The sequence below is a fragment of the Xyrauchen texanus genome, chromosome 48 (assembly GCF_025860055.1).
Source record: "Xyrauchen texanus isolate HMW12.3.18 chromosome 48, RBS_HiC_50CHRs, whole genome shotgun sequence".
Lineage (NCBI taxonomy): Eukaryota > Metazoa > Chordata > Actinopteri > Cypriniformes > Catostomidae > Xyrauchen > Xyrauchen texanus.
The window spans coordinates 3,870,693-3,896,226 of record NC_068323.1 but is presented as its reverse complement, the minus strand read 5'-3'; the positions used below and the strand labels follow the sequence as shown (position 1 = coordinate 3,896,226).

The following is a 25,534-nucleotide window of genomic DNA, read 5'->3' as shown; positions in this document are numbered from 1 at the left end:
AACACTCGATACTGGATCACATGTTGTGATTGTCTTGTTGAATCTCAGATTCCGCCCAGAGGGAGGAGTGTGTTTGTTGTTGAAGTGAGGAAGTGTCTGTTGAAGCTGGTGTGATGCGGAACAAAGAGCAGGCGAAGGAGGACTAGTGTTTCCCAACACGGGGCAGAGACGAGGAATCCTCTTCCTTCGATTCGTGGGCGGTGAAGAGAGGCGTAAGGCGAACCTGAAGGTAACCACACTTCCCGATACGCGGGTAGAGACCAACAGACACATGAGAGATCTCCAACTAGACAAGAGAGCACGATTAACACTTGACAGGTCAAACAATCAGCATAGGCAAGACTAACATTAAACAACATAGAACTATCACAAACATTAATCACACTGAACGATTCAGCGTCGCACATGACACACGAGGAGATTGAACTCTTGTGCGAACCTCGGGACATTTTTAAAACCCAACCTGACAAGGTGACAGATGGACTACTGGGTGATCAAAGACAAAATCATAAAACATATTTTATTTGTGGTGTCTGTCTGTAATGAAAAGCAATGAGTGCTGGCTGTGTTTTAAAGCCCTCACATTTATAGCCATCTGTTGAACACTTCCTGTTTCTCTCCTCCGGGGTCTGATCCCCTTATCTGTCCCAACACCCCTGTTGTGTATGTTTAGGTTACATTTATGTGCACTATTTAATGACATTCACTGATGCAGATTTAATAAATCTCTGAATATCTTCAAACATTTTAATTCACACTCAATATTGGGTGTCCAGTAGATTTACTTGTAGAACTTCCTGCTTGCAGTTCCTGTCTGAGCTCTTCCGCTGAGTTCTGCTGCCGTTAACAAACACTTACTTGATGTTACCTGCAGAGGGGGTCATAATGCTGTTATCTCATCACCAGCAGTGACAAGGGTCAATAAAACATGATACTGAGAGAACAATAAGATAACCCCATACATGACATGTGTGCTCCCTGACAATTAATATATTAAAATAATCAAAGGAACGAAAGTTTGAAATGTGAATAAAATGACATCTCAAATTCACACTGTGAAACAGAGTCACTGTGAGAGAGCTGTTAGAAACCGGATGTGTTTCCATCTTCAGTCACTAGGAGGAGTTACAGCAGTGAGATCAGCATTAGAAGAGTCATTCAGTCTGTATGTCATTACACCAGCAGCACTGACAACATTACAGGAAATTCATTGCAGGAAATATTCTAAATTGTGTGCATGATATCAGTTGATCACAACGGACTAATATGTGATGCTAAAACACTTTTATATGGTAAAAAGTTTGTGGAAACTGAAGCACTTACACACATTTATGATTGTTGAGCATTTAATTTTAAAACTATTGACATTGTTGTTCTCATTCATCTCAAAGGTGTTCAGAAGGGGTTCAGGACAGTCAAGTTGTTCCACATCAGACTCCGTAAAACATGTTTATATGGACATCACTGTGTACACGAGGGTTTTATCATACTGGAACAGAAAATGAATTTGGTGAATTTGCTGTAGCATTAAGATGTATCTTCACTAGAATAAAAAGGCCTAGCCAAACCTTATTCATGAACATTGTGTTTGTCACTTAGTAACAAAAATCTGCTCTGAAATGGTCTGTAATGTTTAGTGGTTGGCTTGGAGAGAGTTGTGTATTGTCAGTTGAATTCTTATCTCTTATCTCATTTAATATTTTAGATACATTTCAGTCTGTTTTCAGATCTTTGCACAGTATTGAAACTGCACTGCTGAATGACCTGTTACAAGCACTCGATACTGGATTGCATGTTGTGCTTGTCTTGTTGGATCTCAGCACTGCATTCAATACAATTGATTATAACATTCTGTTACATTGTTTGGATAGTGTGGTGGGCATTCGGGGTGTCGCCCTGCAGTGGTTTGCCTCTTACCTCAAAGACAGAACTTTTTCGGTGAGCATTGGGAAGTATTCCTCTTCTTCGGCTCCCTTGATGTGTGGTGTGCCTCAAGGGTCCATTTTGGGCCCTATTCTCTTTTCGTTATAAATGCTCCCCCTGGTTGCTATTTTCAGAAATACAATTTCTTACTATTGCTACGCTGATGACACACAATTTTATCTACTGTTTAAAACCAACAGTAGTTGTTCTTTTGAGGTGCTCTGTGACTGTTTTGAGGATATTAAATGATGGACAATTAAATTAAAATAAAAGTGACATTTTGATTTTAGGCCCTAACCCAACCCAACACAACCCCTAAACCCAACATGACCCCTAAACCTAACACAACCCCTAAACCCAACACAACCTCTAAACCCAACACAACCCCTAAACCCAACACAACCTCTAAACCCAACACAACCCCTAAACCCAACACAACCCCTAAACCCAACACAACCTCTAAACCCAACACAACCCCTAAACCCAACACAACCTCTAAACCCAACACAACCCCTAAACCCAACACAACCTCTAAACCCAACACAACCCCTAAACCCAACCCATCCCCTAAACCCAACACAACCCCTAAACCCAACACACCCCCTAAACCCAACACACCCCCTAAACCCAATACCACCCCTAAACCCAACACAACCCCTAAACCCAACGTGACCCCTAAACCCAATACCACCCCTAAACCCAACACAACCCCTAAACCCAACGTGACCCCTAAACCCAATACCACCCCTAAACCCAATACCACCCCTAAACCCAACACAACCCCTAAACCCAATACCACCCCTAAACCCAACACGACCCCTAAACCCAACGTGACCCCTAAACCCAATGCGACCCCTAAACCCAACACAACCCCTAAACCCAACACAACACCTAACACAACACCTAACCCTTACCCTAAACATAACACAACTCCTAAACCCAATACCACCCCTAAATCCAACACAACCCCTAAACCCAACACAACCCCTAAACCTAACATGACCACTAAACCCAACCCAACACAACCCCTAAACCAAACACAACACCTAACACAACACCTAACCCAACAACTAACCCTTACCCTAAACATAACACAACCCCTAAACCCAACACAACCCCTAAACCCTAACACAACCCCTAAACCCAACGTGACCCCTAAACCCAACGCATCCTCCAACTCAACCCCTAAACCCAACCCAACACCTAACACAACACCCAACCCTAACACAACAACTAACCCTTACCCTAAACATAACAACCCCTAAACCCAACACAACCCCTAAACCCAACACATCCCCTAAACCCAACACAACACAAACCCCTAAACCCAACACAACCCCTAAACCCAACTCTCACAGAAAACTTTCTTCATTTTTACATTTTCAAAAAACATAATTTTGTATGATTTATAAGCTGTTTTCCTCTTGGGAACCAATGAAATGTCCCCACAAGGTCAAACATTTTGGGTTTTACTATTCTTACGGATGCGCACACGCACAACTTGACCATGGACAATGGAAAACAAGAGGGTTTAAATACATGGGGGAACAAACCAATGAACAAACAGAACTCTAAACGAGATAATTAAACAATAAACCAATGAAAACAAGACACATGAACAGGGAGGTAAAACAGGGCATCACATGACTAGGAAAACAGGAACTAAACTTTTCAAAATAAAAGACATGGAATACAATCTAGAGGGGGTCCAATAAAATCTATGTAAAATCTTGAACTGCATAAGGTGAACCCTTGCATATCTAGATGCAGACTTGCCGTCTTTTTAGAATCCTAGTCCACACTCCCTCCTCCAATACCAAGTTTAAATCTTTCTCCCATAATCTCTTGAGAGAATTTGAAGCTCCGTCCCCCAGACTCTGAATGAGCAGGAAGTAATAAACTGATGCCTAATGACCTTTTCCAAAAGCAGTAATCACCCCTCCCAGGGTATCTTCCGCTTTAGGGGGTGCTACTCCCAAAAACAATAAAGAGCATGTGGCACAGCTATAAATATCTATAAAACTGAGATCTGGGAATCCCAAAATGTTGAACCAAATTTTCAAAAGATCTCAACACTCCACGCTAATATAGGTCACCGAGTGTAGTAACCCCTCTCACAAAAGTCAAATAAGTCACTAAAGGGGACTTATTAATACATCATTTAGGGTTCAGCCATTTGCTTAAGGCTATATTTAAATAAATGTCTGAATTAAACTCTCTGGACACTTTTGTCCATACCGAGTGCAAATGCGAGATAACGGGGTGCAACTTCTCAGATTAGTTTGATAGGCTTTGCAATGGCAAAATAGGGGCAAGGGTCAATATAAACCAGGGACGGGCTCTTTCGAGTGTAAGCGACCAATGGGCCAAATGTCTGAGACCGAATGTATAATAATAAAACAATATCTTAGGTAGGCCTAGTCCAACTTGGTCAATCGGCCTAAGTAACATATTGAAATGTAATCTGGGACGCTTATCATTCCTAATAAAGGACTTCGCTATGCTATCAAATTGAAAATTGAAATAAGAGAGGGGGACATCTACATTGTAACAGGTAGTTGAGTTTTAATAACATTAACCTTCCCAATCATAGATAAATGTAATGAAGCCTACCTACTCAAATCACTCGAAAACCGTTTTATTAAGGGGTCAAAATGAACTCTAACTAAATCACACATATTTGCTGGGAATAAAATGCCCAAATACTTGATGTCCTGTTTAGGCCACTGGAAGGCACCTGGCAGGAAAGCCATTAATGGGCAGTACCCTGTCAGAGCCAAAGCTTCGGATTTAGACCTACTGACTGTATCCCGAGAACTTAGAAAAATAATGAGTAATTCTGTGGAGGCAAGGCATAGATCTCATAGGGTCAGAGACGAATAATACAATTTTATCTGCATAATGCAAAAATGTATGTGCCATACCTCCCGCCACCACCACTGGATAATCATCTTCCCTTCTTATCACGACTGCTAATGGTTTTAGGGCAAGAGTAAAATAATTTGAAATTAATCCATTTGTTTGTACCACCGCTACCAGTTGTCTATAAAGTAACTTAATCCACCCAATAAAAGTATTCCAAAATCTTTAAAAAATAATCCCATTCTACCATGTCAAACACCTTCTCAGCATCAAGTGAGATGGCCGTGACCGGAGTCTGATCATTCGCCACTGACCACATGATATTGATGAAATGCCTAATGTTATCAGAAGAGCTGCTGCCCCAAATAAACCCCACCTGATCTAGATGTATAAGAGATGTCATAACTTTACTTAATCAGTTAGCCAGAATTTTTAACAATATTTTTTACATCTAGCTGGATCAGAAAAATTGGACAGTAACTCTTACACTCGCTTGGATCTTTTTCCTTTTTAAGGATCAGACTGATCCGGGCTTGTGTCATGGTTGGCGAAAGCTTTCCATTCTATAATGATTCTATTTAAACTTTTAACAAAAGCAGATTAGCAGTTAATTCCCTCTCCGATGACTAGATGATTATCAAACCGTTTAGATGGCTGGACAACACTTGACATCCCTGATTCTTGTAACCAACTCAACTAATTTTATCTCCATTGCAGTAATCGATCAACGTATTACAGCAAGGTCCTCCAAGTCCACCATGACGTTTGTCTGCATTACAGACACATTGGATAGTTGACGCTGAATTCCTCCTGCTGCACCGGCCAAATTGAGTCCCCGGTCTGCGGCCCTGTCTGGGGAATCAGCTTGAGCACGTAAGTGTCTTTTAATATATCCAGAGTCTGAGGATTTTTAATTCTTTGACATGTTGACTTCATAGAACAGTTATGTAGCAGGGTGTATCAAATCTCACTGGTTTAAGACACAAAAAGAATTAAAAACTAGCAAAGTGTGTAGAGCTCGCTATTCACACGTCATGATCAGCGTTCCCATGGAAACAATCAGGGTTCCCGTGGAAACACTGATTCCGCATGCCAGCGGCACCTGAAACACATAAAGGAGAGGGAATGATTATGGCACAGTCCTCGTCAGACAAAAACTCAACCTGGCAAGGTGACAGGACCATGATATCCTTGGAGGGCACACGACGATATCTTGCGCAGCCCAACCTGACAAGGTGACAGACGGACTACTTGGTGAACAAAGACAAAGTCATAAAACATATTTTATTCATGGAGTGAAACGTGTGTGTCCGTCTGTCCATAATGAAAAACAATGAGTTCTGGCTGTGTTTTAAAGCCCTCACATTTATAGCCATCTGTTGAACACTTCCTGTTTTTCTCCTCTGGGGTCTGATCCCCTTATCTGTCCCAACACCCCTGCTGTGTATCACACTCAATATTGGGTGTCCAGTAGATTTACTTGTAGAACTTCCTGCTTGCAGTTCCTGTCTGAGCTCTTCCGCTGAGTTCTGCTGCCGTTAACAAACACTTACTTGATGTTACCTGCAGAGGGGGTCATAATGCTGTTATCTCATCACCAGCAGTGACAAGGGTCAATAAAACATGATACAGAGAGAACAATACCATAACCCTATACATGACAGGTGTGCTCCCTGACAATTAATATATATATTAATATAATCAAAGGAACAAAAGTTTGAAATCTTTGAAATGTGAATAAAATGACATCTCAAATTCAAACATTTTGGGTTTTACTATCCTTACAGATGCGCACACGCACAACTTGACCATGGACAATGGAAAACAAGAGGGTTTAAATACTAGTCATGGGGGAACAAACCAATGAACAAACAGAACTCTAAACAAGATAATTAAACAATAAACCAATGAAAACAAGACACATGAACAGGGAGGTAAAACAGGGCATCACATGACTAGGAAAACAGGAACTAAACTTTTCAAAATAAAAGACATGGAATACAATCTAGAGGGGGTCCAATAAAATCTATGTAAAATCTTGAATTGCATAAGGTGAACCCTTGCATATCTAGATGCAGACTTGCCGTCTTTTTAGAATCCTAGTCCACACTCCCTCCTCCAATACCAAGTTTAAATCTTTCTCCCATAATCTCTTGAGAGAATTTGAAGCTCCGCCCCCCAGACTCTGAATGAGCAGGAAGTAATAAACTGATGCCTCATGACCTTTTCCAAAAGCAGTAATCACCCCTCCCAGGGTATCTTCCGCTTTAGGGGGGTGTGTGCTACTCCCAAAAACAATAAAGAGCAGGTGGTGCAGCTATAAATATCTATAAAACTGAGATCTGGGAATCCCAAAATGTTGAACCAAATTTTCAAAAGATCTCAACACTCCACGCTAATATAGGTCACTGAGTGTAGTAACCCCTCTCACAAAAGTCAAATAAGTCACTAAAGGGGACTTATTAATACATCATTTAGGGTTCAGCCATTTGCTTAAGGCTATATTTAAATAAATGTCTGAATTAAACTCTCTGGACACTTTTGTCCATACCGAGTGCAAATGCGAGATAACGGGGTGCAACTTCTCAGATTAGTTTGATAGGCTTTGCAATGGCAAAATAGGGGCAAGGGTCAATATAAACCAGGGACGGGCTCTTTCGAGTGGAAGCGACCAATGGGCCAAATGTCTGAGACCGAATGTATAATAATAAAACAATATCTTAGGTAGGCCTACTTGGTCAATCGGCCTAAGTAACATATTGAAATGTAATCTGGGATGCTTATCATTCCTAATAAAGGACTTCGCTATGCTATCAAATTGCTTGAAATAAGAGAGGGGGACATCTACATTGTAACAGGTAGTTGAGTTTTAATAACATTAACCTTCCCAATCATAGATAAATGTAATGAAGCCTACCTACTCAAATCACTCGAAAACCGTTTTATTTAGGGGTCAAAATTAACTCTAACTAAATCACACATATTTGCTATGAATAAAATGCCCAAATACTTGATGTCCTGTTTAGGCCACTGGATGGCACCTGGCAGGAAAGCCATTATGGGCAGTACCCTGTCAGAGCCAAAGCTTCGTATATAGACCTACTGACTGTATCCCGAGAACTTAGAAAAATAATGAATAATTCAGTGGAGGCAAGGCATAGATCTCATAGGGTCAGAGACGAATAATACAATTTTATCTGCATAATGCAAAAATGTATGTGCCATACCTCCCGCCACCACCACTGGAAAATCATCTTCCCTTCTTATCACGACTGCTAATGGTTTTAGGGCAAGAGTAAAATAATTTGAAATTAATCAATTTATTTGTACCGCCACTACCAGTTGTCTATAAAGTAACTTAATCCACCCAATAAAAATATTCCAAAATCTTTAAAAAATAATCCCATTCTACCATGTCAAACACCTTCTCAGCATCAAGTGAGATGGCCGTGACCGGAGTCTAATCATTCGCCACTGACCACATGATATTGGTGAAATGCCTAATGTTATCAGAAGAGCTGCTGCCCCAAATAAACACCACCAGGTCTATATGTATAAGAGATGTCATAACTTTACTTAATCGCTTAGCCAGAATTTTTGACAATATTTTTACGTCTAGCTGGAGCAGGAAAATTGGACATTAACTCTTACACTCGCTTGGATCTTTTTCCTTTTTAAGGATCAGACTGATCTGGGCTTGTGTCATGGTTGGCGAAAGCTTTCCATTCTATAATGATTCTATTTAAACTTTTAACAAAAGCAGATTAGCAGTTAATTCCCTCTCCGATGACTAGATGATTATCGAACCGTTTAGATGCCTGGACAACACTTGACATCTCTGATTCTTGTAACCAACTCAACTAATTTCATCTCCATTGCAGTAATCGATCAACGTATTACAGCAAGATCCTCCAAGTCCACCGTGATGTTCATCTGCATTACAGACACATTGGATAGTTGACGCTGAATTTCTCCTGCCGCACCGGCCAAATTGAGTCCCCGGTCTGCGGCCCTGTCTGGGGAATCAGCTTGAGCACGTAAGTGTCTTTTAATATATCCAGAGCCTGAGGATTTTGAATTCTTTGACATGTTGACTTCATAGAACAGTTATGTAGCAGGGTGTATCAAATCTCACTGGTTTAAGACACAAAAAGAATAAAAAACTAGCAAAGTGTGTAGAGCTCACCATTCACACGTCCAACCCCCGTATGGCGCCACGCTACTCCCTGAGTTTTTTTTTTATCTGACACTGCACAAAAAATAACAATGCATCAAAATTTATATTGTTGCTAATCATTGACATCCGAGACTGCGATAATCAAAAAAATTCACCCTTGCATTCAGTATATGGAAAATAATATTTTTTTATGGGGTTTTATTTCAGAAAAAACAACAGTGGCATTATTTAAACAAATGTGCATTTAAAGGGTTAAAATCCTGAAAATGAATGAATGTTTGGTAGATATGATCATGACTGATGTTTCTTAAAAAAAGTAATTAATTTAAATTGGAAAATGAATGTAATATCTAATATTATTATGGCAGTTATTTGACACAGACATTTTTGTCCTCTAAGGACCTTTAAGTAAGGGTTAAATAAGCAGGGAACAAACAAGGGGCAGGTGCCGCTTGCAGCTGAAGTTCTCTTACGAGAGGTTCTCTTGTATTGCGTAAGCTAGCTTACGCTACGGGAAAGATTCATCTTTTCTGAGATATTGAAGCCAAAAAATTATCCTTAATTTTGTATCATTTGTCAACGCAGTGCAGCAACTGCAGACCTTGAGCGGGCTAGCTAGCGAGCTCATTGGTTGCTGTGCGGCAACTGCTGCAGCCTATAGACGAACTTGGGCGAACTCGCGTCCAATGAGAGGCGTCCTGCGCTACTGCATCAAAGCCCGCCAAAATGGGCGTGACTAGAGTGCATATAAGCGTAGTTCGTAGGCTGGAACCCTGATTTTCATCTCTTCAGCGAAGCTCTTCGCATCTCTGAACTGGAAGCCGCATTGCCGTTCGAGGGGCATCAAGCAAGCGTGGACAGCGTGCGAAGATGCCGGCCGTCTTCGCCACCTTCAGCCGTCCTGCGAGCTACGCCATCCGGCGACTTATCCTTTTTAAAGCAAGCTAGTTCTTACGAACTTCACAAAAGAGTACGAGCGTCTTTTTAAAGATGCCTCGCTCCACTTGCGCCTCATCCCGCGCCCCTCTCAGCACCGGAGACCGCCACGTCATCTGCGCTCTCTGCCTGGGAGTGGGGAATGCAGAGCTCACCCTCGCTGAAGGCGGATGCGATCTCTGCGAGGAGCTGCCGATGTCGACCCTGCGGGCTCGACTCGAAGCGCTCAGGACCGAAGCCGCCGCGCCGCCTTCCATTCAGCCGCGCAGAAAAAAGCGCCGCTCTCAAAGGCTGCCGGAACCAGTGGTAGAAGCGATTGCCTCGCCGGAGCCCCTCCCTCGAGCATCGCCTTCACCCTCCCGCCCACCGGGATCGCGCAGTTGCCGCCCGGCGGCTGCTCTGCTGCCATCTCGGACGAAGAAGCGGAGGATATGGGCTCTTCCATCATGGCTTCGGACAGCGAGGAGTGGTCAGGCTCACACGCCTCCTCCTCGGCCCAGGAATCCAGCAGGACCCGCGCCGAGTCGAGGGGAACTAGCGCCTCCTCACACAGGCCGTCAACCGCCTCGGGCTCGAGTGGTTACCGCCCCCTGAGCAGGCTCCCAACAGACTCCACGCCGCACCTTTGCCCGCCCTCCGCGAGATGGCGGTCTAAGCTGGTGCTCCCGTCTAAGGCCTGCAGAACTACTTCCGCCTGTGTTGGCCGCGCCTATACCGCCGCCGGCCAAGCCGCATCTGCTCTGCATTCCATGGCCATCTTACAGACAGAGGCTGTTTCAGATCTGACTAGCCAACATGGGAGAAGCTGAACGCACTACGCGCCGCTCTCTCTGTCCGGTCTCTTCGGTTCCGCGGTGAGTGGCATTGTTGACCGTTTCTCGAAGCCACCCAAGCCACCTCGTCGCACTAGCTCCTCTGCAGGCCACCCACATGACCAGCCTCCTGCACGAGCCTCTTCACAGCACCCAGCTCAACAAGCCAGACTTCTCAGCGTCGACAGGGCGGCCGCCCTCGATCACGCTCAGACAGCCGCCGCAGATGCGGGCCTCGGCCTAAAATTGTGCTGAAACCTGAGCAACCGAAGTCCTCCTAGCATTGTTGAGAATAAGACGGCTCAGTCCCGCCACGGCCGGACCACCGTCAAAGCTTCGCCCCCTGTCAGTCCCCTTCTCTCAGGCTACTGCAGTGGTGGATTCAGCAGCCAACAAGCCGGTGATACTACCTGTTTGCCTGCACTCAAACGCCGTTTTCACGGCAACCCAAAGAAATCTTGTAAAGAGTAAACATGCCTTATGTGTAGAAAATGTGCCCACAATCCAGTGCTCACCCCTACACACAAGCATTACACATCCCGTGTCCCTATCAGAGCACACTCACATAAAGCGGTTACCACCCGCTCGAGTGTTAGAGTTAATAACGCCCACGAGCCCGTCGCGCATGCCCTCCTCTGCCCGCTCTGTCACACGGCCAGCTGTATGTAAGTCCCAGTACGCCCCTGTCAGTCCCCTTCTCTCAGGCTACTGCAGTGGTGGATTCAGCAGCCAACAAGCCGGTGATATTACCCGCTTGCCTGCACTCAAACGCCGTTTCCACGGCGACTCAAAATAAAGCCTTATGTGTAGAAAATGTGCCCACAATCCAGTGTTCACCCTACACACAAGCATTACACGTCCCGTGTCCCTATCAGAGCACACTCACATAAAGCGGTTACGACCGGCTCGAGTGTTAGAGTTAATAACGCGCCCACGAGCCCGTCATGCGCCCTCTTCTGCCCGCTCTGTCACACGGCCAGCAAACACCTCTCCGCATGTAAGTCCCGTGCCCGTGACTATGCTCGCGCATCACTTATCAGATGTGACTCTTTCCCTAGTCATGCATAAACACAGTAAGCGCGCTCACACATTCTGTTCAGCGCGCTGTGTGGGGCAATCAGGGCGATTTGGCCATTCACCCTCTAGCATTACGCTTCAAAGCGTGGGAAGATATCCCAGGGATATCCGAATGGGTGTTAAGCACAATAAAACAGGGCTATTTGCTACAGTTCGATCGCCGCCCTCCCCGCTTCAGAGCGCGGCTCGAAACTACTGTGAACACGGAAGCAGCCAGCATGCTTCGTTCAGAAAAAGCAAACCTTCTGTGCAAAAGGGCCATAGAGAGAGTGCCACCTCCTCTGAGCGAAGTCGAGGTATTTACAGCCGCTATTTTCTTGTCCCCAAGAAAGACGCGGCCTCAGACCAATATTAAATCTCAGGGTTTTGAACAAAGCGCTTGCAAAAGACCGCTCAAAATGCTTACAATCAGGAAACTCCTCAGCATGATGCGCCAGGGGACTGGTTTATTTCTCTCGATCTGAAAGATGCCTACTTTCAGATTCAGATAAATCCCGTCACAGGCCATTCTTGAGATTCGTCTTCGACGGCCAGGTTAATCAATACACCGTCCTTCCGTTCGGCCTGTCCTTAGCACCCGTACTTTCACGAAGTGCATGGATCGCGGCGCTCGCACCCCTCGTGAGTCAGGGTTTGCGAATTCTGAACTATGTGGACGATTGGCTGTTTTTGGCACAATCACATACGGAGCCTCTGTCTCACAGGACAGTTCTCCTCAGTCATCTGAACAGTTTGGGTCTTGCAGTCAGTTGGACCAAGAGCTCACTACAGCCCAGTCAGGCAATTTCCTTCCTTGGAATAGAACTAGACTCCGTGGCAATGACGGCTCGCTTATCTACATAGCGCACGCGCCGTGTTCAGCGACTAGCCGCGTTTTTTCAGATGAACAGCCTCACACCTCTGAAGAAATTTCAGAGAGTGCTAGGTTACATGGCCTCAGCTGCAGCAGTACTTCAGCTGTGTTTACTGTGCATGCGCCCGCTTCAGCATTGCCTAAACACCCGCGCGTCTCGCCGGGTTTGGGCCACAGGCCGCCAGCCAATCAGAGTGACTCAGACCTGTATTTCAGCTCTGCAGCCCTGGACAGTGGCCGAGTGGTATCAGCGGGGAGTGACGATGGGAGCTGTATCTCGCCGAAAAGTCATCTCGACAGACGCGTCCAACACGGGTTGGGGCGCGGTCTGCGAGGGCTCTCCGGTCTTTGGCCTATGGTCAGTTCAGGAAAAGCTCCTTCACATAAATTGTCTGGAAATGATAGCAGTCGAGTACGCGCTCGTGCGCTTCCTCCCGGTCATTCAGGGTCACCACGTCCTGGTCCGTTCAGACAACAGGTCTGTAGTATCCTATCTAAACCGTCAGGGCGGTGTCAGATCCAGGAACCTCTTCCATCTGACGAAACGCATACTGAGTTGGTCCCAGCGTCACCTGCGGTCGCTGGGGGCGACGCACGTGCCAGGCCACCTGAACGACGGCCCAGACAGACTGTCCAGAGACGATATTCCCCCAGGGGAATGGTCCCTTTACACTCAAACAGTCCAGACATTATGGCACATATTCGGCAGAGCAGAGATAGACCTCTTTGCCTCAGAAGAGAACTCTCACTGCCCAATATTTTTCTCGAAAAGCGAGGACGCGCTGGCCCAGGACTGGCCCAACCGCCCGCTTTACGCCTTCCCTCCCGCCTCGCTATTGCCACAGGTAATGCAGAGGATCAGGGAACAGCGCCACTCGGTGCTCCTCATAGCCCGCGCTGGGAGAATCAAACATGGTTCCCGGAGCTTACGCAGCTGTCACTGACAGCCCCGTGGCCCATCCCAGTGAGAGCAGATCTCCTCTCGCAAGCTCGCGGCACGATCTGGCATCCCCACCCAGAGCGTGGGCGCTACACACGTGGGTGATCAACGACTACCCGTCGCTTTGCCAGAAGGAGTAATAAACACCATCATACACGCTAGAGCCCCTTCCACGAGAAGACTCTATGCATCAAAATGGTCTGTGTTTTCAAAATGGTGCACCGACAGAGACCTGGACCCACGGACATGTGGGGTGTCGCCGCTGCTCGTGTTCTTACAAGAGCTGCTGGATAAGGGCAGATCCCCATCCACGCTCAAAGTGTACGTGGCGGCCGTCGCGGCGTTCGCTGAACCCCTGCATGGCCAGTCACTGGCAAAAAACGAGCTGGTCATCCGCTTCCTCAGGGGAGCTAGAAGGATGAACCCCCCGCGCCCCCCATCGGTTCCTATCTGGGATCTTTCTATAGTTCTCGAAACTATGAAAGCCCCCCCTTTCGAACCGTTTTCAATCCGTGGATTTGAAATACCTTTCACTCAAAACCGTTTTTCTGACTGCCCTGTCATCAGTCAAATGTGTGGGAGACCTTCACACGCTGTCTGTCAGCGCTGCGTGTCTTGAGTTTGGACCAAGTGACTTCAGGGTCATTTTAAAGCCTAGACACGGCTATGTACCCAAGGTGATCGGTACTCCTTTCAGAGCACAGGTCATTTCCCTATCGGCGCTGCCAGCATCCGATAGTGAACGCGACGCCAATCTCTTTTGCCCAGTCAGAGCACTGAGATTGTATACTGCGCGCTCCGCCTCTTTCAGACGCTCTGAGCAGCTTTTCGTTTCGTTCGGAGGGCGCACCAAAGGTCTCGCCGCCTCGAAACAGACACTGTCTAGATGGATAGTGGACGCTATTGCTGCCGCATACGCGTCAAAAGACCTGCCATGCCCGTTGGGCATTAGGGCTCACTCCACTAGAGGCATGGCCTCCTCGTGGGCATGGTCCAGCGGGATTTCCATTCACGACATATGTGTGGCAGCGGGCTGGGCTTCCCCCTCCACCTTTGTCAGATTTTACAATCTGGAAGTGCCCGCCCTGCAGGCAAAACTACTAGCGGTTTAATACGCTACAGCTCCCCTGGTGAGCTGCAGTGATGGGACTCATTCCACACAGACCAGCACCGCCGCTCTGTCGTTCCCTTCCCACTATGTGCTTATGTATCACACACACACTGGCCCGCACTCTTGCCGGCCAAATATTATTTCCCCACTCACAAGGGCTCCCCCGGGTCCACACCCCTGGGGCTCATGCAGTGGATGCTTGGCGCGCACGGCGTTGACAATGGGTTCCCGTAGCATAAGCTAGCTTACGCAATACGAGAGAATCTTTCGTAAGAGAACGTCTCGGTTACCTACGTAACCTCGGTTCTCTCTAGATGAGGGAAGAGTATTGCGTAGCCGGCCGTGCTCGCGCCACGAGCGACTTTCGCTTCATTCAATGAAAACCAGGGTTCCAGCCTACGAACGACGCTTATATGCACTCTAGTCACGCCCATTTTGGCGGGCTTTGATGCAGTAAGCACGCGGACGCCTCTCATTGGACGCGAGTTCGCCCAAGTTCGTCTATAGGCTGCAGCAGTTGCCGCAGAGCAACCAATGAGCTCGCTAGCTAGCCCGCTCAAGGTCTGCAGTTGCTGCACTGCGTTGACAAATGATACAAAATTAAGGATCATTTTTTGGCTTCAATATCTCAGAAAAGATGAATCTTTCCCGTAGCGTAAGCTAGCTTACGCAATACTCGTTCCCTCATCTAGAGAGTACCGAGGTTACGTAGGTAACCGAGACGTTTGTCACGATCAGCGTTCCCATGGAAACAATCAGGGTTCCCATGGAAATACTGATTCCGCATGCCAGCGGCACCTGAAACACATAAAGGCAAAATGTAAACACGCTTTGACCAAAACAGACAGGGAACGATTATGGCATGATCCTCGTCAGACAAAAACTCAACCTAGCAAGGTGACAGGACCATGATATCCTTGGAGGGCACACAACGATAACTTGCACATGGTGGTCACTAACAATCGGATCCGTGCACTCACACAAAGAAGGTACACAAAACACGAGACAGGGTGATACTGCCACGGTTCCGTCAGGCAGAAACCCAACCTGACAAGGTGACAGACGGACTACTTGGTGAACAAAGACAAAGTCATAAAACATATTTTATTCATGGAGTGAAACGTCTGTGTCTGTCTGTTCTTAATGAAAAACAATGAGTGCTGGCTGTGTTTTAAAGCTTTCACATTTATATCCATCTGTTGAACACTTCCTGTTTCTCTCCTCCGGGGTCTGATCCCCTTATCTGTCCCAACACCCCTGCTGTGTATCACACTCAATATTGGGTGTCCAGCAGATTTACTTGTACAACTTCCTGCTTGCAGTTCCTGTCTGAGCTCTTCTACTGAGTTCTGGTGCTGTTAACAAACACTTACTTGATGTTACCTGCAGAGGGGGTCATAATGCTGTTATCTCATCACCAGCAGTGACAAGGGTCAATAAAACATGATACTGAGAGAACAATACCATAACCCTATACATGACAGGTGTGCTCCCTGACAATTAATATATATATTAAAATAATCAAAGGAACAAAAGGTTGAAATGTGAATAAAATGACATCTCAAATTCACACTGTGAAACAGAGTCACTGTGAGAGAGCTGTTAGAAACCGGATGTGTTTCCATCTTCAGTCACTAGAAGGAGTTACAGCAGTGAGATCAGCATTAGAAGAGTCATTGAGTCTGTATGTCATTACACCAGCAGCACTGACGACATTACAGAAAATTAATTGCAGGAAATATTCTAAATTGTGTGCATGACATCAGTTGATCACAACGGACTAATATGTGATGCTAAAACACTTTTGTTAATACATAAAGCAAAACGTTTTGGGAAACTGAAGCACTACACACATTTGTGGTAGTTGAGCATTTAATTTTAAACTATTGAACTTGTTATTCTCATTAATCTCAAAGGTGTTCAGAAGTGATTCAGGACAGTCAAGTTGTTCCACATTAGACTCAGTAAATCATGTTCATAGGGATCTTGTTGTGTACACAAGAACATACACTGGCACATGCAAACATATACACATACTGGTCTGGACTTACTGTTGCTGACGGCACGCTGCACGAGTGTTTGTGTTTGTAGCCTGCTTAGCATTGCTTATTCTTATTCTCATACATTCATAGTTTTATCCTTTTTCATTTTACCGCGTTTCAGATTTTTCTAATTTTCTACTGTTTCATCTGTGTGAATTTTACCTGTTGCTGCTGGCGCCTAGTTCGAGTCTGTGTTTGTAGCCTGCGAGTTTTATAGCATCAATTATATATCTGTTTTCAGCCTTTAATCCTTAACATCTGCCATTTTTAAGCACGCATCGGTTTTTCCCTCGCATTATTCTCTTATCGCGATTCAATTGCATGGATATTCCACCTGGATCCGCTTTCTATTTTTATCGCGATTAAACTGTGTGCAGTTTTCAGAGTGCACGTTTTCCTCTGTGTTACACAGATTATGGCATCTATCTCAAAGCACCACTTATCAAGAACAACCAACAACAACAAACAGTTGCGTGGGGGATTCACATCAATCTCAAACCCTCACCGTTCAGGAACAACCAACAAACAATTTGCGGTAAGTCATGGCATCCATTCATGTTATTTCTTCCTGCATTGCATGTCACATTTTTAATGTTAATGAGTTAGAGACACGCATCCAAACTCTAGTGGAGGGTCAGTGAGAAAGAGAAGCCAGTAGATACTGTTTTGGATGCGAGTAGTACAGAGAGCAACACACACACTTTTGTTCCGGATCTAGAACTCCCACAGCAGGGCATTTGGGTGACGTCTTGGAGGCATACTCGCTCAGCAAAGAGACACCACTCTCCCGTTCCTGTTAGGGTTTCGAATCGATTCTTCCCACTCAGTGATACACCCACTGAGAATCATGTTGAAAGAGCACTTGTTATTGATGATTCTATTGTAAGGAACGTGGAAATAGAGACTCCACTCACTATTGCTAATTGCAGGCTAAAAGTGCTGGCTAATGCTAAACAAGATTTTCTAAAATTGTTATTCATGTCGGCACTAACAATGTCCAGCTTAGCCAGTCGGAGATCACATAAGATAATGATAAAGAGGTGTGTGAATTTGCAAAAACAATGTCAGACACTGCTCTGGTCCCCTCCCTGCTCGTTGTGGTGATAAGGTTTATAGTAGATTAATGTCACTGAATGGCTGGATGTCTGAGTGGTGTCTGGAGAATAGAATAGGATATATAGACAATCGGAAGAGTTTTTGGGGTAGACCTGACCTGGTAAAAAGAGACAGACTCCATCCCTCCAGGGAGGGTGCAGCTCTCCTCTCTAGTAATTTTGCTCATAGTCTTAATAATGATAGTATTTTACTAACTGGGGCCCAGGGCAGGAAGCAGACAAACTGGTTAATCCGAACATCTGCTAGCTGCCTTGAGACATCACACAGGTCACATAAACTACAACACATAGAGACAGTATCACCTAGATATCTCATAGAGACCGTGTCTGTTCCCCAAACTACCAACCACAAAACCCTCACTAAAGCATTTCGAAAATGTTTATTAAGGTCAAACTTGCACAAAACAAACAAATAAAAGATAAAAATCTTGTAAAAATAGGGCTACTAAACATTAGATCTCTTTCTACCAAAGCACTAATTGTTATTGGAAGGATTACAGATTATAAATTTGATGTGCTCTGTTTGACTGAATCCTCAAACTCATCAAACCTCAAATTTTAGCAAACTCATAGAAAATAACCACAACAATCTTAAGTGTTTATTCAGTACTGTGGCTAAATTGGTTCAGAATAAATCCTCAATAGAACCAGATATTACGTCGCTGCATAAGACTTAATGACTTAATGAATTTCTTTACTGATACAATTGAGATAAAATTGGAATTATGCAATCATTTGTCATAGCACCTCAGAAAACAGTGTCTAATAATTGTCCTCACATGCAACTTCAATTCTTCACTGTCATAGGTCATGAAGAGCTAACAAAACTTATAAAAACATCAAAAGCCACAACATGTTTGTTCGATCCAATACCAACTAAGTTCATAAAAGAGGTATTCCCTGTAATCTCAGAACCTCTTCTTAATATTATTAACTTCTCATTATCCTTAGGTCATGTCCCAAGAAACTTTAAAATGGCAGTTATCAAATCGCTTATTAAGAAGCCACAACTTGATCCTGGAGAACTGGCTAAATATAGACCGATTTCAAATATCCCGTTTATGTTGAAAATACTAGAAAAGGTAATATCCTCCCAAATATGTAAATGTTTACAGAGAAATAGTATATACGAAGAATTTCAGTCAGGATTTAGGCCTCATCATAGTACAGAGACTGCACTTAGACTGGGGCGGCTGTGGCTCAGGTGGTAGAGCGGATCGGCTACCAATCACAGGGTTGGTGGTTAAATTCCCGGCCCACACGATTCCACATGCCGAAGTGTCCTTGGGCGAGACACTGAACCCCAAATTGCTCCCAATGGCAGGCTAGCGCCTTGCATGGCAGCTCTGTCGCCATTGGTGTGTGAATGTGAGTGTGGATGGGTGATTGGGACACAGTGTAAAGCGCTTTGGTAACCTCTAAGGTTAAAAAAAGCACTATATAAGTGTAGACCATTTACCATTTACTTATCAGAGTTACAAATGACTTGAGCTTATCATCTAACTGTGGCTGCATTTCACTTCTAGTGCTTTTAGATCTTAGTGCTGCATTCGACACGCTACATCATGCCATTCTCTTGAATAGGCTGGAGAATTTTGTTGGTATTTGTGGAGTTGCATTAGCATAGTTTAGGTCCTATTTAGCATACCGCTTCCACTTTTTCTATGCAAATGAGGAATTGTCAAACCAAACAGAAGTAAATTATGGAGTGCCACAGGGATCAGTTTTAGGGCCTTTGCTTTCTCCTTGTATATGCTTCCCCTGGGAGATATTATCAGGAATCGTGGAATAAGTTTCCACTGCTATGCTGACGATGCACAACTTTATATTTCTTCAAAACCTGATGAGATTTCACAATTCTCAAAATTAGCAGAGTGTATCAATGAAATAAAAGATTGGATGTCCCAAAATTTCCTTCTACTCAATTCTGACAAAACAGAGGTACTAATTATTGGACCAAAAAACTCTAAAAATAAGTCGCTAATATATAATTTGACTCTCGATAGATGTACCTTGTTATGTCGTCTTCAACAGCGAAGAACTTAGGTGTTATATTTGATACAAATCTGTCCTTTGAAAATCAAATTAAAAATGTTTGTAGAACAGCATTCTTCCACCTTGAAATATAGTTAAATTATGGCACATACTCTCTGTTGCTGATGCCGAAAAACTAATTCATGCGTTCATGACCTCAAGACTAGATTATTGTAATGCATTTGCTGGGAGGATGTCCAGCAAAATCAATAAATACATTTCAATTGGTTCAAAATGCAGCAGCCACAGTGGTAACGAGAACCAAGAAATATGATCATATTAGCTCCATTTTATCATCGTTACATTGGTTACCTGTTAAATTTTGTATTAATTAAAAAATTCTGTTAACTACATACAAAGCTTTGAATGGTCTAGCTCCGCAGTACTTAAGTGACCTTCTACCATGCTATATTCCATCACGTTCATTACGATCGCAAAATTCTGGCCTGTTAATAGTTCCTAGAATATCAAAATCCAATAAAGGAGGAAGATCCTTTTCATATTTGTCTCCTAAACTATGGAATAGTCTCCCAAACACTGTTTGAGATGCAGACACACTCTCTCAGTTTAAGTCTAGACTAAAGACTCATCTATTTAGCCAGGCATACACCTAATTTATCCTCCAACCCACAATTAGGCTGCTTTAGTTTAGTCTGCCGGAACCAGAAACCAGAAACATTGATCATGATTTATATCTCTGCAATAAATTGAATGCCATCTATGCTTATATTATTTTATTTTTTTCCCTGTCTCAACCTTGGGACTCCTATCCTGAGGTCACCAGAACGGCTGGATCCAGCTCCATTCCTGCTTCGTGTTGGACTCCACTGCTACGTGTCACTGAATGATGATGACTAAATGCAGCCAGTGCCAGCCATATATCACTTCAGTCTATTATGATGGGCTTCAGAGGATTAACTGATGCCAACTCTAACCATAAAGCATGGGATACTTCATATGTCATTGTCTGAACCTTGGATTTAGGATGGACCACACCGAGCCTCACCGAAATTACTGCGTTCTACATCCCTGATCTCTGCCTGCATCACCTCGGTCTATTGATGGACTACGATCTTGAAACGGAATGCATAGACTAACAATTGCCAACAAAAGCCTTCACCAGCCAATTAACAAGGACAATTGCACCTATGTGAACTTCTGCAGTTAATCCAGGATGGACTTCAAAGACATTGGTCATTAATCTTACAGTTAATACAAAATCTATGCTTAAACACTGACCCTTAACACTTACTTAGTTTAATAATTTAAACCATGACTTTATCTATACATAAGTAATATTGGCATTATATTCATGATGTTAGTCAGAGGGGAACTGGCCCCCACAGTGAGTCTGGTTTCTCCCAAGGTTATTTTTCTCCATTAATCTACATCTTATGGAGTTTTGTGTTCCTTGCCACAGTCGCCTTCAGCTTGCTCACTGGGGTTATTAAAACAATTATTATATAATTACTTATTTTTAAACACGATTCAAAATCGTATTCTATCTAATTACACAATGATGACTCATCAACATTATAGACATTTCAGTTTAATCTTCTGTTAATGCCTGATCTTCTGTAAAGCTGCTTTGAAACGATGTGTGTTGTGAAAGGCACTATACAAATCAAATTGACTTGACTTTTATCAAACTGGAACAGAAAAAGAATTTGCTGAATTTGCTGCAGCATTAAGATGTATCTTCACTGGGAAGAAAAAGGCCTAGCCAAACCTTATTCATGAACTTTGAGTTTGTCACTTAGTAACACAAATTTTATCTTCCTCATATTGCCATGAAATGTTTCTTTGAAATGGTCTATAACATTTAGTGGTTGTAAATTAATATATTGGAGTAAAAACAGAAGTGATATAAAGCAGGTTTGAGAATCATCTTGCAGTTTTAAAAGCACATTTTCTCATGGACTGGTCTGTTGTTGCTTTATTTGTCTCATGTCACACTTTATCTCTCTCGCACGCGTACACATGCAAATCAGCAGATATATCTATTGCATTTAACAGTGTTTATTTTAACACATTGAACCACAGTGTGTTTACAGTTCATGAGTTTTAACAGTTCTCTCTGGTAATTCTTAGAATCGAATAACTACATTGAACTATAGTGCCCTTTATTCTTCACCAGAGCTGGATTGTGGATGGGTGCAGTTGGGCCCATTAGTATGTTTAAGGAAATCATGCTTGTATAACTATAGTAAGAGGGGTCTGTAACAACAGGCAATGGTGGGGAGCCTTGAAAGACGTGTGTCTAGGGGCCTCACGGGGAGCCCCACAATCCAGCTCTGTTCAAAACATATCCACAAGACTGGTCAAGATTTTATACTCTACAGTTTAAACAGTGTTAAAACAATAGATTACTTGATACATTTGTGCATTTAAAACAGTTTTATGCATGTGAACCATTAAGATGGTTCTGTTGAACTCATCAGTGGTTGTCTTGATGGATCTTCTCATGTGTTGAGTCAGTTGAATGAAAGCAGCTGTGGTTAAACTGGCATGTTTGATTGTGGTTTGTAAGAAACAAAGAGCCATGAACTGCTGTGAACTGAAGACACGGTTCTGAATCTAGTTTTGACCGCTGTAGGATGGCAGATTAAAAATCTGATAAAAGGCCAAAAATGAGCTGCAGTAGTTCTTGAGAGAGATAAAGATCAAACGAAGATCTGTATATGGAGTTAAATGAAGAACTGACGTGTCTAAAGTTCACACATTTATTTCTGAGACAGCGAGTGTGACTGAGGTCACTTTATCGTCTCATTTCATTCTCAACATGTTATTTTCCACCGCACTGGGCCTCAACTTTTAAAAGACAGTTTAATGTTTATATGTAAATGAAATTTACTCCTAAAAAATAATAATACATGTTTATATTTGCTTGTTGTTGGTGGTGTTATGCACTCCTGCATTTTTTGTTATTTAAAGGCCTAATTAGATCTCTTGTATTTTGTGGATAAGCATTTGGTAAATTAATACATATTACATGAAAATCTCAAACCAGGTTCTAGATCATTTTATTGTACAGTATCTCTGATAGTGTTCGTGTACAATCTAAAGATCTGTATGTGACCAAAGCAAGACAAAGTTATTTGTTTTACACAACGACAAAGGGTGGATGCTATTGTCAGTTCATTGCTTCTGATGACCAGCTTTGTGTTATGGGACCTAAGATTGCAATTCTCAATGCAGTAATTTGTCTTGTTGGGTCTCCAGATGCCAAGTACTGAAATAATTTTGATCAGTTTTTGGTTTATATTTGTTCAGTCATGCAGCAAACATGAAAATGCAGAAGCTGTTTGTGGATTTAACAGAATTAACATGTAAAATGAAATCAGCCTTGATTAACACGAGGCAAAGCCTGAATTCTGAAATGATGTGAAGAGCATACAGTATAATGTGTTTCAGTGTGTTATTATATAAGTGTCATTATTTGCAAAAGCCTTAGTTGTTAATAAACTCATTGACCGTTTTCCTCTGCGTTTGTGTCCTGAAAGTATCTATTTTGTGTACACAGTGTATTATAGAGGTATTTTAGGAACTGAGGTTGAAATATCAAAATTCCCCCAAAAATACACACCTTTGGAAAAATTTATGCCATTGGCATTAACACAGCCAAATGATCGAAAAAAACGAAAATTAAAAAGACAAAAATGTCCCGAAGGTCGCACAAGGGTTAAAATATAACTGCATAAATCTACTTCTTCTTTATTAGTCTTTCATGGTCATTTCATACCTCTTGAGCTTATCTCTTCCTGACTGGCAGTGTCTGTTTCCTGAAAAAAAAAAAGAGTTATTTTCTTCATGCCATGACTGTCAGAGGTGAGAGGCGGGAAAAGGGACCCAAACACAGAAGAAAACAATTCAAGAATTTATTCACAATAGCAACGTCAATAAAAAGGTAAAGACAGGTGAACCCGGCACCAGCTGCTGTGGTGAGAGGAGTCTATGATGAGTGTAGATGTCAACGCCTAGAGTGAGGCATTTGTTCGTTGTGGAAGTGAGGAAGTGTCCGTTAAGCTGGTGTGGTGCAGAACAAAGCCCAGGCAAAGGAGGGCTGGCATTTCCCAGAGCAGAGACGAGGAATCCTCCTCCGGTGATTCGTGTGTGGTGAAGGCATAAGGCGAACTGGAAGGTAACCACACTACCCGATATGCGGGCAGAGGCAGGAAACCAATAGACACACAAGAGATCTACAACTAGACAAGAGAGCAAGGTTAACACTTGACAGGTCAAACAATCAGCATAGGCAAGACTAACATTAAGGAAAATAGAACTATCACAAACATTAACCACACTGAACGATCCAATGTCGGACATGACACATGAGGGGATTTAACCCTTGTTCGACCTTCGGGACATTTTTGGCTTTTCAATTTTTGTTTTTTTTTCGATCATTTGTTAATGCCAACGGCATAAAGTTTGCCAAAGGTGTGTGTTTTTGGGGGAACTTTGATATTTCTACCTCAGCTCCTATAATATTCCCATCTATAATACACTGTGTACTCAAAATAGTTACACTCTGGACCTTCAGGACAAAAATGTCCCCATTGAAACCCATTAAAACTGTAAAGTTTGATCCCAGTGCCATTAAAGCATAAAATCATGAATTCTATGATAGTATGCTTTCTTTCTGGAGCCGGGTATAAAAGGAGAAGGAATGCCCACTCTCATTCTGGTTTTGTTCTGAGGAGGTCCAGCCATTTCAGCGGCTAGTACAGCGTTGTGGCAAGAGAGACAAAATGTCTTGTTCCCTCAATCGGGGAACGGAGGATACAACAGTAACCAAGACATTCCCCTTCTGTCACTCACTCGACGTTGTGTCGATGTAGTGACACTAGGGGTCCCTGTAGAAAACGCCACAACAGCTGAACATGTTACATTAACTGCTGATTCAGGTGCAAGCAAGCTGCTTTGTGCATAATAGCAGGTGCATCAGTCTGCATGTAACCTCCCCGAATGCCCCAAAAAGACATCATGTAGTTCCCCACATCCCTGAGGGCAGGTAAGCAACATAACTAGTATGGGAGTAGGCTGTGCCAGCCACAGCCTTTTCTCTCAATGTTTTCTCTCCACAGAGTATTAGATCCGGCTGGGGCCATCTAACGCTATTATACACATCGGGGAAGGTGTTCTTTTCTGTTCCTATTCTATCAGGGGAAAAGACCCTGCGGAGACCACATCCTGCCCAAAAGCTGAGGTCAACATGTGGCAATACGACCCGTGGGCACACCAGCCACAAATGGAAGGGGCGCGGTGGTAGGTCCTGCCTTGACGGTGAGGAGCTCTTCAAACACAGTGGGCGGGGACAGAGAGAGCTCTGCCCAAGGGAGATCCAGGTCTGCCGACAGGGAAACCGTACTATGGAAAATACATCACGGTGTTATCTGAGTAATTGACAACTGTGGAGCACCTATCCCAATACAGGGCATATTAGTACCCATAGTGGGTCTAGCTGCGAACTCCTCCACCAAATTTACAAGCCACAGGGCTAGGGAGGAAAGACATCCAGGTTCCACGACTTTGTGAACTCGACTGGGGGTAAAAGAGAAAGCTTTCACCTCAGGGGAGGGGAAGGGAGCTATACGCAAGTGATACACCTGGCCAGTTGTTCCGTATTACCAAACTCTACATGTTCGTACCTGA

General features: G+C 43.7%; 1 long non-coding RNA gene across 8 annotated transcripts in view; it reads left to right on the top strand.

The window, feature by feature from the left end:
* Positions 1-88: 88 nt before the first annotated feature.
* The window catches only part of LOC127639751 (uncharacterized), an 84,350-nt gene continuing 58,904 nt past the window's right edge, over positions 89-25,534 (top strand). For 7 of the 8 annotated variants that reach the window (XR_007970009.1, XR_007970007.1, XR_007970010.1 and 4 more), the window contains exons 1-3: positions 89-229; positions 5,503-5,658; positions 8,667-8,822. This is a non-coding gene — a long non-coding RNA (uncharacterized LOC127639751). Of the gene's footprint in view, positions 230-5,502; positions 5,659-8,666; positions 8,823-17,145; positions 23,355-25,534 lie in introns of those variants that run through there. The other variant, XR_007970011.1, reaches the window with a different exon arrangement.